Source organism: Bufo bufo, chromosome 1 (genome assembly GCF_905171765.1).
Source record: "Bufo bufo chromosome 1, aBufBuf1.1, whole genome shotgun sequence".
NCBI lineage: Eukaryota > Metazoa > Chordata > Amphibia > Anura > Bufonidae > Bufo > Bufo bufo.
This window is the reverse complement of record NC_053389.1, coordinates 176,975,462-176,995,030: the sequence shown is the minus strand read 5'-3', so window position 1 is coordinate 176,995,030 and position 19,569 is coordinate 176,975,462. Positions and strand designations below refer to the sequence as shown.

The 19,569-nt window shown below is 41.3% G+C and overlaps 1 protein-coding gene across 1 annotated transcript in view; it reads right to left on the bottom strand.

Annotated features, from left to right (window-relative positions):
- Positions 1–19,569, bottom strand: part of SYT5 (synaptotagmin 5) — a 124,364-nt gene that overhangs the window by 73,569 nt on the left and 31,226 nt on the right. The gene's annotated exons all lie outside the window — the stretch shown is intronic.

Sequence of the window (19,569 nt, the reverse complement as noted above, 5' to 3'; positions counted from 1 at the left end):
TTGCTGATCATTGCTTGAGAAGAGGTAAAGGAATTCGGTCAGCTGTTTGCTATTGTGCGTTTGCTAATGAGCCTAGCTCACTAAGGTGTTACATTTGTTGCTGGGGGCGGAGTTTGGGAAGCAGTGTGTGTATATATAGAGACAGACTCATTAGCTGGCCTAATTCATTAGCTGCAAGTACTAGCTTCAAGTACTACATTAAGTACTAGTAAAGAGATATTGCAGGAGACAAGAAGAGATTCCAGAGATACTGCAAGAGATTGGCTTAGAGTCTCCAACTGGCTCATCTGTGTTGTTTTTGCTGATCATTGCTTGAGAAGAGGTAAAGGAATTCGGTCAGCTGTTTGCTATTGTGCGTTTGCTAATGAGCCTAGCTCACTAAGGTGTTACATTTGTTGCTGGGGGCGGAGTTTGGGAAGCAGTGTGTGTATATATAGAGACAGACTCATTAGCTGGCCTAATTCATTAGCTGCAAGTACTAGCTTCAAGTACTACATTAAGTACTAGTAAAGAGATATTGCAGGAGACAAGAAGAGATTCCAGAGATACTGCAAGAGATTGGCTTAGAGTCTCCAACTGGCTCATCTGTGTTGTTTTTGCTGATCATTGCTTGAGAAGAGGTAAAGGAATTCGGTCAGCTGTTTGCTATTGTGCGTTTGCTAATGAGCCTAGCTCACTAAGGTGTTACATTTGTTGCTGGGGGCGGAGTTTGGGAAGCAGTGTGTGTATATATAGAGACAGACTCATTAGCTGGCCTAATTCATTAGCTGCAAGTACTAGCTTCAAGTACTACATTAAGTACTAGTAAAGAGATATTGCAGGAGACAAGAAGAGATTCCAGAGATACTGCAAGAGATTGGCTTAGAGTCTCCAACTGGCTCATCTGTGTTGTTTTTGCTGATCATTGCTTGAGAAGAGGTAAAGGAATTCGGTCAGCTGTTTGCTATTGTGCGTTTGCTAATGAGCCTAGCTCACTAAGGTGTTACATTTGTTGCTGGGGGCGGAGTTTGGGAAGCAGTGTGTGTATATATAGAGACAGACTCATTAGCTGGCCTAATTCATTAGCTGCAAGTACTAGCTTCAAGTACTACATTAAGTACTAGTAAAGAGATATTGCAGGAGACAAGAAGAGATTCCAGAGATACTGCAAGAGATTGGCTTAGAGTCTCCAACTGGCTCATCTGTGTTGTTTTTGCTGATCATTGCTTGAGAAGAGGTAAAGGAATTCGGTCAGCTGTTTGCTATTGTGCGTTTGCTAATGAGCCTAGCTCACTAAGGTGTTACATTTGTTGCTGGGGGCGGAGTTTGGGAAGCAGTGTGTGTATATATAGAGACAGACTCATTAGCTGGCCTAATTCATTAGCTGCAAGTACTAGCTTCAAGTACTACATTAAGTACTAGTAAAGAGATATTGCAGGAGACAAGAAGAGATTCCAGAGATACTGCAAGAGATTGGCTTAGAGTCTCCAACTGGCTCATCTGTGTTGTTTTTGCTGATCATTGCTTGAGAAGAGGTAAAGGAATTCGGTCAGCTGTTTGCTATTGTGCGTTTGCTAATGAGCCTAGCTCACTAAGGTGTTACATTTGTTGCTGGGGGCGGAGTTTGGGAAGCAGTGTGTGTATATATAGAGACAGACTCATTAGCTGGCCTAATTCATTAGCTGCAAGTACTAGCTTCAAGTACTACATTAAGTACTAGTAAAGAGATATTGCAGGAGATAGTCAGGAGGTAGGCTGGAAGGTGGAAACAATACAAAAAAAAAAAGGTAAGATTTGTTTGATTTAAATTTACAATTTTTTATATTTTTTTCTCCTCTTTAAAATGGCAGACTTGGTTCAGTGCAGGAATTGTTGTGCATTTATTTCATGTTCCACTCTTTGGAGATTCGGATGCTGTCAGATCTGTAGACAGTTCTCCTTACTGCAGCAGGAAATTGAATTTTTGAAATCTGAAATATTTAAATTATCTGTTAAACAACCTCCAGCTAGGACTGCTGCAATGCCACTGCCACAGAGGACCCCCAGAAATGGCAGATGGGTTACTGTAGGTTCTGGAAGACTTAGAGTGGTGGATAGAAGACATGTCCCACAGTCGGTGGTTCTCCATAATTCATTTGCAGCACTCTCAGAATGTAAGGACAACATGGATATGGACTCAAGCACAGAGGGTGAGAAACCATCGACTCCTATGTCTAATGTATGCAACAAAAAAGATAAAGTGAAGTCTCAAAGGAAGCAGCTGTTGCTGGGTGATTCAATCATAAGAAGTGTGGAGCTTAAAGAAAATGGTTTTGTGAGATGTCTCCCTGGGGCTACTGCTAGAAGAGATAGAAGACGTATTATTAATATTGTTAAGCAAGCAAAGCAGGAAGGGGACGTGGATGTTCTTGTCCATCTAGGGACAAATGACCTGGCTTGCAATGAAGTGTCAGAGGTGAAAAAATCTTTTATCACACTTGGTAATGACGTACAGGATTTTGCATCCACCATTTCATTTTCTGAAGTTCTGCCTGTGCATAATGTTCAGAATGATAGGCAGAGGCGCATAAAGGAGTTCAACATATGGCTTGGTAAATGGTGTCAAGAGCAAGGATTTGGCTTTGTTTCTCATGATAGCTCTACTTGGAATAGAAAGGAACTGTACAAAAAAGATGGCTTGCATCTTTCTCTCAAAGGAACAAATGTACTTAGTGAACAACTCCAAGAATTTGCGAAAGAGTATTTAAACTAGGAAGGGGGGGCAAAAGAGTGAAAATAAAAGAGTCCAATTGCCCCCCGAAACAATGCCAGAACAGGTCAGAAGCACAGAGGTTAAGAAATGATAAGCTCAGAGTCCTGTCTACAAATGCTCGCAGTTTAGGTAAAAAAATCAATGAACTTGCGTCAATAATGGCATCTGAGAATGTAGATTTAGTGGCTGTTACGGAGACATGGTTTAATGAAAGAAATGACTGGGACATAACCATACCAGGGTACTCTTTATACAGAAGAGACAGAGAAGGCAAGAAAGGAGGAGGAGTGGCCCTGTATGTGAAAGATAGCATTAAATCTAACCTAATACAAGTTGGTGAGGCCAACATAGAGTCAGTTTGGGTTACGTTGCAGTTTGCTAACCATGCAGTAACTCGTGTAGGTGTGATATATAGACCACCTGGTCAAGTTAAAGAACTAGATGATCTACTAGTTGAAGAAATAGCTAAAATGACAATGAAAGGAGAAGTTATCATTATGGGAGATTTCAATCTTCCAGATATAAACTGGAAAACCAAAATAGCAAGTTCTACCAGGAGTACAGATATTCTAAATTCCCTACTGGGGTTATCTCTACAACAAGTGGTTGAGGAGCCAACCCGGAGGGAGGCCATTTTGGATTTGGTATTCACAAACGGGGATTCGGTATATGATGTCATTGTAGGCGAAACCTTGGGATCTAGTGATCACCAGTCAGTGTGGTTTAATATAAGAACTGTGAAAGAGTCCCACCACACAAAAACAAAAGTTTTAGATTTTAGAAAAACAGACTTTTCAAAAATGAAATTAGTCATAAATGAGTCCTTATCAGACTGGAACGGATTACATGGAGTCCAGGAGAAATGGGACTACTTAAAAGGTGCATTATTGAAGGCAACAGAAAATTGCATTAGACTTGTCAGTAAAAGCAAAAAAAGGAGGAGACCACTGTGGTACTCAGCAGAAGTGGCCCAAATCATTAAAAATAAAAAGCTAGCATTTTGTAATTATAAAAAAAACCAGAGCAATGAAGATAAGGAAATCTACAAGATTAGGCAGAGAGAGGCCAAGCAAGTTATAAGAACTTCTAAAGCGCAGGCAGAAGAAAAACTAGCTCAGTCTATGAAAAAAGGGGATAAGACATTCTTCAGATATATAAATGAAAAAAGGAAATTAAAACAAGGAATAACTAAATTAAAAACAAAGGACGGAAGGTATGTAGAAGAGAATAAAGGGCTAGCCGACTGCCTTAATGAATACTTCTGTTCAGTTTTTACAAAAGAAAAAGGAGAAGGACCTCCACTAGAAAGAATGACTAATAAATCGTTTGATGCATGTATCTTTACAGAGGAAGATGTTCTAAGTTTGCTGTCTAAGGTGAAGACAAATAAGTCACAGGGGCCTGATGAGATACACCCAAAATTATTAAAAGAGCTTAGTGGTGAGCTGGCAAAACCGTTAACAGATTTATTTAACCAATCATTAGTAACAGGAGTCGTCCCGGAAGATTGGAAATTGGCAAATGTCGTGCCCATTCACAAGAAAGGTAGTAGGGAGGAATCGAGCAACTATAGACCAGTGAGTCTGACATCAATAGTAGGCAAATTAATGGAAACCCTATTAAAGGATAGGATTGTGGAACATCTAAAATCCCATGGATTGCAAGATGAAAAACAACATGGGTTTACTTCAGGGAGATCATGTCAAACAAATCTTATAGATTTTTTTGACTGGGTGAATAAAATAATAGACGGTGGAGGTGCAGTAGACATCGCATATCTAGATTTTAGTAAGGCTTTTGACACTGTCCCACATAGAAGACTTATCAATAAACTGCAGTCATTGAACATGGACTCCCATATTGTTGAGTGGATTAGGCAGTGGCTGAGTGACAGACAACAGAGGGTTGTAGTCAATGGAGAACATTCAAAACAAGGTCATGTTACCAGTGGGGTTCCACAGGGATCTGTACTGGGACCGATTTTGTTTAATATCTTCATAAGTGATATTGCAAAAGGCCTCGCTGGTAAGGTTTGTCTTTTTGCTGATGACACAAAGATATGTAACAGGGTTGATGTTCCTGGAGGGAAACGCCAAATGGAAAAGGATTTAGGAAAACTAGAAGAATGGTCAGAACTCTGGAAACTGAAATTTAATGTGGATAAGTGCAAGATAATGCACCTGGGGCGTAAAAACCCAAGGGCAGAATATAGAATATTTGACACAGTCCTGACCTCAGTATCTGAGGAAAGGGATTTAGGAGTAATTATTTCAGAAGACTTAAAGGTGGGAAGACAATGTAATAGAGCAGCACGAAATGCCAGCAGAATGCTTGGATGTATAGGGAGAGGTATAAGCAGTAGAAAGAGTGAAGTGCTTATGCCGCTGTACAGAACACTGGTGAGACCTCACTTGGAGTATTGTGCGCAGTACTGGAGGCCATATCTACAGAAGGATATAGACACTCTAGAGAGAGTTCAGAGAAGAGCTACTAAACTAGTACATGGATTGCAGGATAAAACTTACCAGGAAAGGTTAAAGGACCTTAATATGTATAGCTTGGAAGAAAGAAGAGACAGAGGGGATATGATAGAAACTTTTAAATACATAAAGGGAATCAACTCGGTAAAGGAAGAGAGCATATTTAAAAGAAGAAAAACTACCACAAGAGGACACAGTTTTAAATTAGAGGGGCAAAGGTTTAAAAGTAATATAAGGAAGTATTACTTTACTGAGAGAGTAGTGGATGCATGGAATAGCCTTCCTGCAGAAGTGGTAGCTGCAAATACAGTGAAGGGGTTTAAGCATGCATGGGATAGGCATAAGGCTATCCTTCATATAAGATAGGGCCGGGGGCTATCCATAGTATTCAGTATATTGGGCAGACTAGATGGGCCAAATGGTTCTTATCTGCCGACACATTCTATGTTTCTATGTAATGTGTTTTGGGGTGTCTTTTTACATATACCCATGCTGGGTGAGATAAATATCTTGGTCAAATGCCAACTTTGTATAAAAAAATGGGAAAAGTTGTCTTTTGCCAAGATATTTCTCTCACCCAGCATGGGTATATGTAAAATGACACCCCAAAACACATTCCCCAACTTCTCCTGAGTACGGAGATACCACATGTGTGACACTTTTTTGCAGCCTAGGTGGGCAAAGGGGCCCATATTCCAAAGAGCACCTTTCGGATTTCACAGGTAATTTTTTACAGAATTTGATTTCAAACTCCTTACCACACATTTGGGCCCCTAGAATGCCAGGGCAGTATAACAAACCCCACAAGTGACCCCATTTTGGAAAGAAGAGACCCCAAGGTATTCGCTGATGGGCATAGTGAGTTCATGGAAGTTTTGATTTTTTGTCACAAGTTAGTGGAATATGAGACTTTGTATGAAAAAATAAAATAAAAAAAAAAATCAGCATTTTCCACTAACTTGTGACAAAAAATAAAAAATTCTAGGAACTCGCCATGCCCCTCACGGAATACCTTGGGGTGTCTTCTTTCCAAAATGGGGTCACTTGTGGGGTAGTTATACTGCCCTGGCATTTTCCAGGGGCCCTAATGTGTGGCAAGTAGGTAAATGACCTGTGAAATCCTAAAGGTGCTCTTTGGAATATGGGCCCCTTTGCCCACCTAGGCTGCAAAAAAGTGTCACACATGTGGTATCGCCGTATTCAGGAGAAGTTGGGGAATGTGTTTTGGGGTGTCATTTTACATATACCCTTGCTGGGTGAGAGAAATATCTTGGCAAATGACAACTTTTCCCATTTTTTTTATACAAAGTTGGCATTTGACCAAGATATTTCTCTCACCCAGCATGGGTATATGTAAAATGACACCCCAAAACACATTCCCCAACTTCTCCTGAGTACGGCGATACCAGATGTGTGACACTTTTTTGCAGCCTAGATGCGCAAAGGTGCCCAAATTCCTTTTAGGAGGGCATTTTTAGACATTTGGATACCAGACTTCTTCTCACGCTTTGGGGCCCCTAGAATGCCAGGGCAGTATAAATACCCCACATGTGACCCCATTTTGGAAAGAAGACACCCCAAGGTATTCAATGAGGGGCATGGCGAGTCCATAGAAATTTTTTTTTTTTGGCACAAGTTAGCGGAAATTGATATTTTTAATTTTTTTCTCACAAAGTCTCCCGTTCCGCTAACTTGGGACAAAAATTTCAATCTTTCATGGACTCAATATGCCCCTCACGGAATACCTGGGGGTGTCTTCTTTCCGAAATGGGGTCACATGTGGGGTATTTATACTGCCCTGGCATTCTAGGGGCCCTAAAGCGTGAGAAGAAGTCTGGAATATAAATGTCTAAAAAATTTTACGCATTTGGATTCCGTGAGGGTTATGGCGAGTTCATGTGAGATTTTATTTTTTGACACAAGTTAGTGGAATATGAGACTTTGTAAGAAAAAAAAATAATAATTCCGCTAACTTGGGCCAAAAAAATGTCTGAATGGAGCCTTACAGAGGGGTGATCAATGACAGGGGGGTGATCAATGACAGGGGGGGTGATCAATGACAGGGGGGTGATCAGGGAGTCTATATGGGGTGATAACCACAGTCATTGATCACGCACGTGTAAGGCTTCATTCAGACGTCCGTATGCGTTTTGCGGATCCGATCCATCTATCAGTGCATCCGTAAAAATCATGCGGACATCTGAATGGAGCTTTACAGGGGGGTAATCAATGACAGGGGGGTGATCAGGGAGTCTATATGGGGTGATAACCACAGTCATTGATCATGCCCCTGTAAGGCTTCATTCAGACGTCCGGATGCGTTTTGCGGATCCGATCCATCTATCAGTGCATCCGTAAAAATCATGCGGACATCTGAATGGAGCTTTACAGGGGGGTAATCAATGACAGGGGGGTAATCAATGACAGGGGGGTGATCAGGGAGTCTATATGGGGTGATCACCACAGTCATTGATCACGCCCCTGTAAGGCTTCATTCAGACGTCCGGATGCGTTTTGCGGATCCGATCCATCTATCAGTGGATCCGTAAAAATCATGCGGACATCTGAATGGAGCTTTACAGGGGGGTAATCAATGACAGGGGGGTGATCAGGGAGTCTATATGGGGTGATCACCACAGTCATTGATCACGCCCCTGTAAGGCTTCATTCAGACGTCCGGATGCGTTTTGCGGATCCGATCCATCTATCAGTGGATCCGTAAAAATCATGCGGACATCTGAATGGAGCTTTACAGGGGGGTAATCAATGACAGGGGGGTGATCACCACAGTCATTGATCATGCCCCTGTAAGGCTTCATTCAGACGTCCGGATGCGTTTTGCGGATCCGATCCATCTATCAGTGCATCCGTAAAAATCATGCGGACATCTGAATGGAGCTTTACAGGGGGGTGATCAGGGAGTCTATATGGGGTGATCACCACAGTCATTGATCATGCCCCTGTAAGGCTTCATTCAGACGTCCGGATGCGTTTTGCGGATCCGATCCATCTATCAGTGGATCCGTAAAAATCATGCGGACATCTGAATGGAGCTTTACAGGGGGGTAATCAATGACAGGGGGGTAATCAATGACAGGGGGGTGATCAGGGAGTCTATATGGGGTGATCACCACAGTCATTGATCATGCCCCTGTAAGGCTTCATTCAGACGTCCGGATGCGTTTTGCGGATCCGATCCATCTATCAGTGCATCCGTAAAAATCATGCGGACATCTGAATGGAGCTTTACAGGGGGGTGATCAGGGAGTCTATATGGGGTGATCACCACAGTCATTGATCATGCCCCTGTAAGGCTTCATTCAGACGTCCGGTTGCGTTTTGCGGATCCGATCCATCTATCAGTGCATCCGTAAAAATCATGCGGACATCTGAATGGAGCTTTACAGGGGTGTAATCAATGACAGGGGGGTGATCAGGGAGTCTATATGGGGTGATCACCACAGTCATTGATCACGCCCCTGTAAGGCTTCATTCAGAAGTCCGGATGCGTTTTGCGGATCCGATCCATCTATCAGTGGATCCGTAAAAATCATGCGGACGTCTGAATGGAGCTTTACAGGGGGTTGATCAATGACAGGGGGGTAATCAATGACAGGGGGGTGATCAGGGAGTCTATATGGGGTGATCAGGGGCTAATAAGGGGTTAATAAGTGACGGGGGGGGTGTAGTGTAGTGTAGTGGTGCTTGGTGGTACTTTACTGAGCTACCTGTGTCCTCTGGTGGTCGATCCAAACAAAGGGGACCACCAGAGGACCAGGTAGCAGGTATATTAGACGCTGTTATCAAAACAGCGTCTAATATACCTGTTAGGGGTTAAAAAAAACACATCTCCAGCCTGCCAGCGAACGATCGCCGCTGGCAGGCTGGAGATCAACTCTCTTACCTTCCGATCCTGTGAGCGCGCGCGCCTGTGTGCGCGCGTTCACAGGAAGTCTCGCGTCTCGCGAGATGACGCATATATGCGTGACTGTGCGCAGCGCTGCCACCTCCGGAACGCGATCCTGCGTTAGGCGGTCCGGAGGTGGTTAAAGTCTCAATTTTGAGGTACCCTGTGCTCAGGGGGTATGGATTAATTAGCTGACTAGAGTGTGACACTTTTAGCCTAGAATATTGAACCTTTTCACAAAATTCGAATTTTAAGCTGCATTAATGCAACTCCTTTTAATTTGCATTACTGAAATAAATGGATTTTTGAACGATATTCTAATTTTTCGAGTTTCACCTGTATTCATAATGCCGTACTGGAGACTAAATTCTTGTGGAATGGGAAAGCACTGGCTCAGGGCAGGCAATGTACAGAAACTATTTTAAGAGCCAAGACAAATCAAAGCAAAGAAATATAATAGACAAATATCTTTATCAAAAATAAAAATTTCTCAGATGCATAGGCAGATGCAGAATTCTAGGCGACCTTAAAATTCCAAATGGCCCATTTAAAGGGCTAGGAACAGCAGGACAGAGGTGAAGAGGACAGTACAGACAGTTGGGAACAGTATCAGACTGCGGTTACTTGGGCTTACCAGAAGAAGTTATTCTCGAGGCCCTACTTTTGAATAAAAAAAAGAAATAAAGAAATAAATAGACCCTAGAGGCAAGTGATTAGCTTCAAAGTCAGCTCTGGATTTTTTATTTTTCAAGTGGAACTTTGGGGTCCACTATGGAATCAGAGATTGGGGCCTCTGGAGGATCCTCTGGTACTCTGGTGCGCCAGTATGACCCTGGTTGGGAACAGGTGGTTGCCATCCATTATATTGTATGAGCTTGAGTAGCTATAAACTAGAGGTCCACTAATAATGCTTTAAAAGAAAGAGTTGCCCACATTGGACAGTGTCTATACAGTGGCTGCTTCCCCTAGCAATAAGCAGTAGCTTAAATGACAGGGAAGGTGAAGGGGTACAAGACCATGGGAGTCAGCAAAATTCATGTTTTGCATTAATCGCCCTGTGGCCGTACTCTTACTTACTAAAGATCACTTAAAATGTATTTGTCTAATAAACCTGTGTAAAGAACACTCATGCATGTTCTCCTTACTATCGTGCATTCTTCCATAGACAGCGGCTGCTGTCTCTCAACAGTGAAGGGGGCATTCTGTCATAGTAACCTGTACTTATAATATCCTGCCTATAATTAGGGCCAGGGACTCAAAGGGCACATCACCCATCTCTGCTGAAGGAGGTGCCACTGATGACCTCTCACACAAGGGTTGCGACCAGTGTACATTTGAATATTAATTTTATAGCTGTATTGCATATAGTATTACCACATTGTATAGTACTGTTATAATACTCTATGTATAAAGGAGAAATAGCAGCTGCAGGTGAGACTACCTACTGGCTATATCCATCTTCTGAGCCATTGCGCTCGATTACTACCGATCCCTTGATGAACCTACTTTCACTTTGATAGGGGAAACGCATCAGGACTTTTTGACCTATATGGGATTTATGCTAAATGGGAAATGATATTAGTTAGGAAGGGATATTTATTGTAGGGTGAGCCACCGATAAGTGGGGCTGCCCCTTTCAGGGTAATCACTTCGCTTTTAGGCAGGGACTTATATATATCAGCGGATCATCTCTTTGGGCCATGTTATCTCCATCTAAGAAGATTCAATGCTTTAGCATCTGATATATGACAACCCTTACGAATGAGAATTGGCATGGTGATTGCCTCCAAAATAAGCCTGCAAATCTTGAGTGACCACTTGCGTGGCGACTGTTTTTCCTCTCTTTCTGCACCTCATCTGATACCCTTCCGGACTTAGCAGACATCCCATTATTGTATGTTATTTTCTTGCTTCTCGTGGGAATATTTTAGGTATCAATAATAAAAGTTATGTTTTAAGGGTAGATTTTTTTTTTGTGATAATAGAGAAAAAGCTGCTCAGCTAACCAGTATTAAATCACCACAGAAGCACAGATAGTGCTAGGAACAAAGCAAAGGAATCCAAAATTAAAAAGGAGTAAGTCCAGCTTTCAAAAAATGTGACAGCCTTTATTATTCAATACAGATTAAAATCCAGTATGAGCACAACGCCTATGCATTTCAGGTCTAGCAGTAATGACCCTTATTCATGACCAAGGTCATAAAAAAGGGTCATTACTTCTAGACCTGAAACGCGTAGACGTTGTGCCCATACTGGATATTAATCTGTATTTAATAATAAAGGCTGTCACATTTTTTGGAAGCTGGACTTACTCATTTTTCCCATACTCTATGTACGTAATTATTAGAACAATTTTTATTGGTATTATTTAAGCACTGTAAGGTGGCATTGTAAGGTAGTATTCATTTTTAGGCACTGTACAGTGTATTTTTTTTTCCAGTGTATGGCACTGTATAGCATTGTTATTTAGACAACTGTATGTAAATGGTATATGGCCAATGTATAGCACAGTTATTTTGGCACCATTCTGTATGGCACTGATAATTTGACGTTTTATGGTAAGGCTATTTGTACATTGTATGGCAGCACTCAATATGTGGGTAAGGAAGATGCCAACAGATGGTACTGCCAAGGGCATTTTCCAAGGGCAAGGCAAATTCTAACCATGACAGCATATTATACTGGCAAATCCCATTTTAAAAAACGGACTGGGAGTAAACTGATAGATACAGATGCATTTTGTCAATCACTTTGCATCAGTTTGGGACCCTTGAAAGCATTGCTCTCTATACTACTTAAAAAAACTGAACGAAAAATGCTATTGTGAACCCAACTCTTAATGGAGACTGGCCTAGTACAGTATACAGGTGAAACTCAAAAAAACTTGAATATCGTGCAAAAGTCCATTTATTTCAATAATGCAAATTAAAAGGAATTGCATTAATGCAGCTTAAAATTTTAATTTTGTGAAAAGGTTCAATATTCTAGGCTCAAAGTGTCACACTCTAGTCAGCTAATTAACCCATACCCCCTGAGAAAAGAGTACCTCAAAATTGTGACTTTGGGGTTTCATGAGCTGTAAGCCATAATCATCCAAATTATAACAAATAAAGGCTTGAAATATCTCGCTTTGCATGTAATGAGTCCATCTCATATGTTAGTTTCACCTTTTAAGTTGCATTACTGAAATAAATGGACTTTGCACGATATAAAAAATTTTCGAGTTTCACCTGTACTGTACACACTATGTCATACAAAATGTGTAAAATGATTCACATACCTATTATAATAAATGTGTTTTAGTATTTCTTTTGTACTTGAATATAACATAGTAACATAGTTTATAAGGCTGAAAAAAGACATCTGTCCATCCAGTTCGGCCTGTTATCCTGCAAGTTGATCCAGAGGAAGGCAAAAAAAAAACATGAGGTAGAAGCCAATTTTCATCACTTTAGGGGAAAGAAATTCCTTCCCGACTCCAATCAGGCAATCAGAATAACTCTCTGGATTAACAATCCATCTCTAACAACAATCCATCTATAAATGTTCTAACTTGATGGATTATTGGGTTTATATGTCCATTTAAAACTCTTTTTACTATGGAATGGCTTAAACAAAACAATTAAATTTGTCAGTCCTAATCAAGCAGTGGGGCATTTACCTTGACTTATCTTTGATATTTGCCTGCTAAGTGCTCAGACTGGCACATACTTCTACGCGCCTTCCACAACAGGGGGAAATGATGGAGCAAATAATACCACTGCAGTAGATCCTCTGTGGACACAAATCTTGGTTTTAAGATGACTTTAGCCTATAATTGTAACTTGAGAAGAACATCTTTTGATAACAACTTATTCTGTACCGTATTTCTCAACCCACAATCCTTGCTGAAGGATTTGTCCTGAAATGCTTTTTCTATACTGAGCAGAAAAACTGTGTAGCAGAACTAGTGAACTTCATTATACTGTCTAAATCATAACTTTGAGAATATTTTATCTCATCTGCTGTGTCTTCAAAAGAACGGTTGATACGGATATCAGTTTTCCAGAACTTAAGAATGGATATCCTGTCTTTAGATTCTTGCAGGAGATCACAGGATAGGTGCCTTGCATAGACTACCTATATTTGATTGCTGAGGTCTGACCCCTGGGTGCCACGTAGATTACTAGTGTATCAAGTGAAAGGGGCTGACCAGCGGTGCCAGGCATAGCCGTACAAGATGGTGTTAGCGCAATTCATGCGCTTCTCCCTCTTCTTTGTGTGGTGCCAAATCAATTAGAAGAATAAGTATGTGTACACCATACTGCTTTATAATGAGACCAGACACACTAGGTGGTTTCATGAAAGCATCTTCTCATCTCCCCTGAGCCATGGTAGAAGAGAGCCTTTATTCACAGTACATTCACTTAAATAGCAGACATGACATCACAAAAGGGGTGTTCCTTAAGAAGAGACTATTCGCTCCATAACCTGATAGGAGTGGTTTCTGCAACTTCAACTGAGTCTATAGGTGTATTTGAAAACTGTAATGTAATCCCCTCTTCCCCCTCCCTTATTGACCTTCTCATACATATGGTTTGCAAAAATGTGTACTACAGAATGTTCGAGTTATATATACATAGAATAATAAATTCATCTCTCACAATGGTGTGTCTGAGTAAACAACAAAAGTGCTGCATTGCCTGCTATTCATTTTGCTGGTTAGTGGGGTCCACCACCGATCAAACATTGATGGTCTACCCCTAGGTCCAAGAATATCCTAGAAAGTCGATTCTAATCCTGGAAACATTTGCTTTGGCACATTGCTGGGTATCAAGGATACTTCATTCTGGGAATAAATGGTAATTCCAGGTCATGACATGTCTAAGGCTCTGATCAGACTGCGCTTGTGGAGTATGTTCAGTGTATACAACCAAATATGTGACAGGTGTATACGACTGTACCATATGCCTATGCAATTGCATACTTCTGCCATTCACTTTGTATTCAAAACAGCAGTCTACTATTCTTTTCAATACAGTTAAAGAGGTAAACCAACATATTATTGGCATGTGCTGCTTGGTTTCATCTTCAACTTTCACCATAGAAGTATGTCAGAGCTCAGCATTGAACTGTGAATTGCATTTCCCATACTCCTATGCATTCATCACATCCATGGGCCGCTAAACATTACTTGTCTGACTGCGCTTGTGCATTCTGTTTTTTCCATGCCTGCGTTGTTGACAATTGCACTAGAGCTGGTCCATGTACGTGACATCAGGTATAACGACACACACATTGGGGGAATGTCCAATGCATGGCACATAATTATGGTATTACTGGAAGAGCGGAGATGGAGGCGTGTAACCCATGTTAGAATCAGCAGATCAGTACAGAAATTGAATAGATAGTAAATGAGAAAATTATCGAAGACTGAAATTAGAATTTCTTCATCCATAAATAGTTCTAGAATACTGTTTTAATAGCATGCCCAATAATTAATAAGAGGGAAATTATTATCAAGGCTCTAGTCTCCCTCTTTGCTCATCTTTCTAATTCCTTCCCAATTGCTAATGTAACATTGAGGATAGACTAAAATCCCTATAATCCAGTTTCTGATATGCAACCATGTTTGTCTATTTATGGATACAGACTATTAGGGCCACTCGTAGCAAACACACTTTGGCTGAAATGTAGATGTGCAGCAGACTACCCAATTCAGTTTTCACAGTTACTGAAACTCATATAGCAGATATCGCTTCCCGAACACCAGACTTGGCTGAAGTTAATCATCATACTGTGCAAAGCTAATGGGAACCTGTCACTAGGAAATTCACTGTTAAACCAGAAACAATGCCTATGTAATGAGTGTAATGATACCTTTCACTTGGCGATCCATTAATATGCAAATGAGCAGTTCAGTGCATGGAGGGCATTCTCAAGCCACTCTCCTGATTTATCTGCCAGCCCCTCCATCTCCTTCTCGAGAGACAAGGCCAAGCAAGATGACTATGCAGGAACTTGGTCCTGTCAATCAAGTAAGAGTGGAAGAAGCTAACAAAGCAAGCAAGAGGAGCAAGGGTCCACAGAGTGGCTTGAGCTGCTCATTTTCACAAGGATTTAAAATACTTTTTCTCCAGAATAAATCAAAGGATTGCAAGTAAAAGTTGTCATTACATTCAGTTAATCCATCCCTACAAAACATTGTGCCTGCTTTACCAGTGAATTTCTTGTTGACATACTCTCTTTAACAAAAATTCCCCCTACTGATGTTTTATGACAGGAACAGTCACCAGTTTTATGGTTTCCGAACTAAGGGTAACATGAACAAGTGACAGATCTCCTTAGTAAAATGCTGGGTCACTTTCTTTAATGGACCCTGGTGTTTTGCCAAAATCTTGTATTGAACAGCTCCAGCTCATGGAGGAATGTTGACATGAACATAGGAACAAATGAATATAGAAAGTCTAGATGATTACACCATAAGTAGAGTGACTAAATGACTAAAAGTTCTTGACAGGCTGATTTCGCTTGGACTTTCCCTCTGGTGCAGCTTCTCTTTTCTCGGCTATACTTCATGGCAGACTATTCAGTAGTTTTCATACCAGTACATAACCAGTGAACATACTGTGCATTTTCTATCTATGTCATCAGTGTGTTTACCAGATAATTATACCACCCACACTGTCTCCCTTTAGTTCCCATTTTTTTTTTCAATTATAGGCTTCAATAGCATGGGCCTGTTTGCATGTTGTTTTGATTTATACCTGTAATCTTTTTGTATGACTCGGAATAGGCAACATGATAATAGTAATACAGAGCACCTGTCCTATGACCACCCATGGCGATAATTGCATAGGCAGCAACCTGCAACTGGGATCCGGACAGCTGAATCCTTTGGCTCGCATTATACCTACAAGCTTGCCAATTTATCATGGAATTTCCGAGTAAGTGTTGCTGCAGCTTTCACAACATATTGCCAATTTTCTGCTGTCTAACAAATGGTGACAGTAATGAGACATCACAATGATAGATGAAAAGGAGGAAACAAAACTCGCACTCCTCTGAGAATTATGGAGCAGAAGTCATCCAACTGGATACAACATCTGATAATATAACCAATGCTTCACTTCTTGTTCAGAAAATACCTATTGCACACAAGTAGTTTGGACACACTACAGACTGCCTGGCTGCCAACTCAGAAGGCTAGCACCTTAGGGCTGAAGCAATTAGGCTGTTCAGTATAATGTCCAAACCCAAACATGTTTCTATACTGTAGGTCCAGAATCAAATTTAGAACACAAAAAATTAAATTATGTGTTTTTTTTTTAGGATTTCCAGAACCAAATTAAAAACACATTGGGGTAATTTTTTATGCAACTTGCACCAGTTTTCTGATGTTAAAAATGCCAAATTCTAATGAATGCTGCTTTTTAGAAAGAAAACAATAGTTAGTAGGACCCCACGGTAGAGGGAAGATGTCTCCAGTGACCCAAATAATAGCAAAAATCTATGCCAGCTAGGTGCCACAGATATGCTTTTCAGGTGCGTAGACTTGTAGTAATCCAGACAAATTTTATATAGTTGTGCATTTTGTAGTTTATTTCTTCGGGTTATAGTTCCCAAGGAATGGTTGGCAAGGAACAACGCTATCCACCCTGTTCCTCCCCTCTTGTTTGGAGTGGGCTGGACCTGCTCCCTGCCAAGAGGGAGAGTTTCGGTGAGAGGAGAGGTTGCTTCCTTCAGAGCTCCTGCTCCAGTTACAAATTCTCCAGATAGAACCTTGAGGTTCCAGACAACAGCCTGAACTGCTACCTTCAGCATTGAAAATACTGCTTCGAAGTGTGGAATTAAAGCCAAGCCCATCACAAAACAACCACTAGGCCAATATCACCTGTGGAATTAGCACCATTGGCTCCATATCCTTACTGGTGCCAGAGAGGATTTGCACTTCAAGCCTGCTGCTACTAAATGTTGCACTTAGTAAAAAAGACTTTGTTACGTTTAACTCTGGCCTCCTTCTTCAGTCCAATTTTTCCACTGCCCTGATCCCCAGGGAGCAATGGCCTGAGGGAGTACACCATTACACAACACTTCATCAGGGCCACTACAACTTCTATCCTCTACACCAAATTTTCAGGGGGTTGCTGCAGACTGCCAGAAGATGTGTCAAATTGATTTATTTTTATAGCACCAACATATTTAGCAGCGCTTTACAGACATTATCATCACTCTCTGTCCCCAGTGGGGATCATAATCTAAATTCCTTTTCAGTATGTCTTTGGAGTGTGGTAGGTAGACCACACAAAAAAGAGGAGAACATACAAACTCCATGCAGATGTTGCACCTCTTAATAAATGTGGAGCATCTTACATCCGAACACTTCTGTGCCGATCTCACTCAGCCACATCATTAGACCTATCACAGTCAATGTCTGCACACTCTCTCTGGTCAACCAAATCTTCTGCCTTGAGGTAACCTTTGATTCTGTTCTGTACTTCAAACCTCACATCCAAGCTCTTTCCACCTCCTGCTGCCTCCAACTTAAAAATATGTCTTGGATCCGCACATTGCTCAATCCAGAGTGTGCAAGAATGCTTGTACATGTCCTCATCCATCTCCCGCCTAGACTACTGTAACATCCTCCTTTGTGGCCTCCCTTCTAGCACTCTCGCACCCTTCAAATCTATCCTCAACTCTTCTGTCCAACCAATCCACCTCTCCCCCCATTACTCTCCTGTCTTTTCTTTCTGCCAGTCCCTTCAATGGCTCCCCATTGCCCAGAGAATCCAGTACAAAACACTTACTATGACATACAAGGTCATCCACAATCTGTCCCCTCCATACATCTGCAACCTGATCCCCCGATACCTTTGTAACATATCAGACTCTCACCTACAGTGGAATCCTTGAAAGGAAACCTGAAAACCCACAACCTACAGTATCCCTGCTGCCACTACACCACCATTATCAGCCTTTCCCTTACCTACTGTATCCTTCTTCCATCCCTTGTAGATTGTAAGCCCTTGCAGGCAGGCTCTTCTCTCCTTCTGTACCAGTTTGTAACTCATCTTGTTCATGCTTATTGTACTTGCTTTTTTAAATTATATATGTATACCCCTTATCATATATACAGCGCCTTGAAATGTATGGTGCTTTAATATTAAATAATAATAATAATAATTATGCCAGTCTTGATGTGAAGTCGTGACATCATGCTGTAGCCAGTCACTGTACTCAGAGGTGATGCATGCATGAACAGCATGTGGCCATTGAGTCCAGTGATTGGCTGCAGAGGTCACATGAATCATGTACATGACATCTTTGCTTCAGGACTGGCGGTAATCACAAAAGCAGTCAAGCTGGAGCAGTGGGACTATTTTTTATTTATACAATTTTCTGCTGGGGGATAATTTTCTTAAAATATTCAAGATTCTGTTCACATTTGCATTGGAGACATGCAGCGCTAGTCTTCTTGTAAAAATGATGGATACCACTTTTGTAAGTTGGTGTCTATTAGGCCCTGGTACGATCCATCATATGGCAATTACCTTCCTGACCCCTCTCTGATTCCGTGCCACCGCCCCATCCTCTCTTCTGGGCTGCAGCCTTGTTTTGGCTGCAGTGGTGATATCCTGTATGCTCCACATGACTGATGCAGCAAAAACAGCATATCACATGCTGGATCGGCAGCTCTGGATCAGAAGGGGCTCCTAAAGGTGAGTTTAAGTTTTGTTTTTAATTATTTTACAGCCTCCCTGCATTTTGACGAGAACAACTTCAACCCATTAAGTGTTTATCCAATTGTCATCCAACAAGCATTTGTCTCAGTTCTTAGGTGTTTTCAGTTTTGTTGCTGACTCATAAATGTAGCATTCCAACATGGCCAACTGCAAGGGATTGCTTTTAACAACCTTTATTTTTGGTAAAAAGTCAAAGACACAGATGATTGATAAGGTTCCACTACTGGGACTGACAGCAATCCACTGCAAACTGTGAAGGAATCCAGTAGCAACTATTCGGTTCCCTTGCAGCGCCCAAACAGGGGAAATGAAGCATTACAGAGTTTTTACTGAAACCAATAAGCTGTCCTTATAATACATGGAGGAGCATAGTCTTCCAAAACAATAGACACTCTTTGTAGCCTGTGTTCGCTATGCCTGATAAATCTTTTCAGCTTGACAAATATGTAATAGCTGGAGATGTTATGAAGGGGCAGATAGTTTGTCACTAGTGAGCGACATTGTGTTTCAAGTTCGGCGTGCAAGGTTTGGGTTATCGAATAATTCCGTTATGGATTCCGCTACCACGGACCATAAGTTATGGTCTGTGTAGAGGAATCCATAACGCAATTTTTAGATAACCCGAACCCAAACCTTGCACCTTGAAACACAAGTTCGCTCAAGACTATTTATCACATGTTCTTTGTTATTAAAAGGTTACAAGGAGTGCTGTTAGTACCTTAATGATGG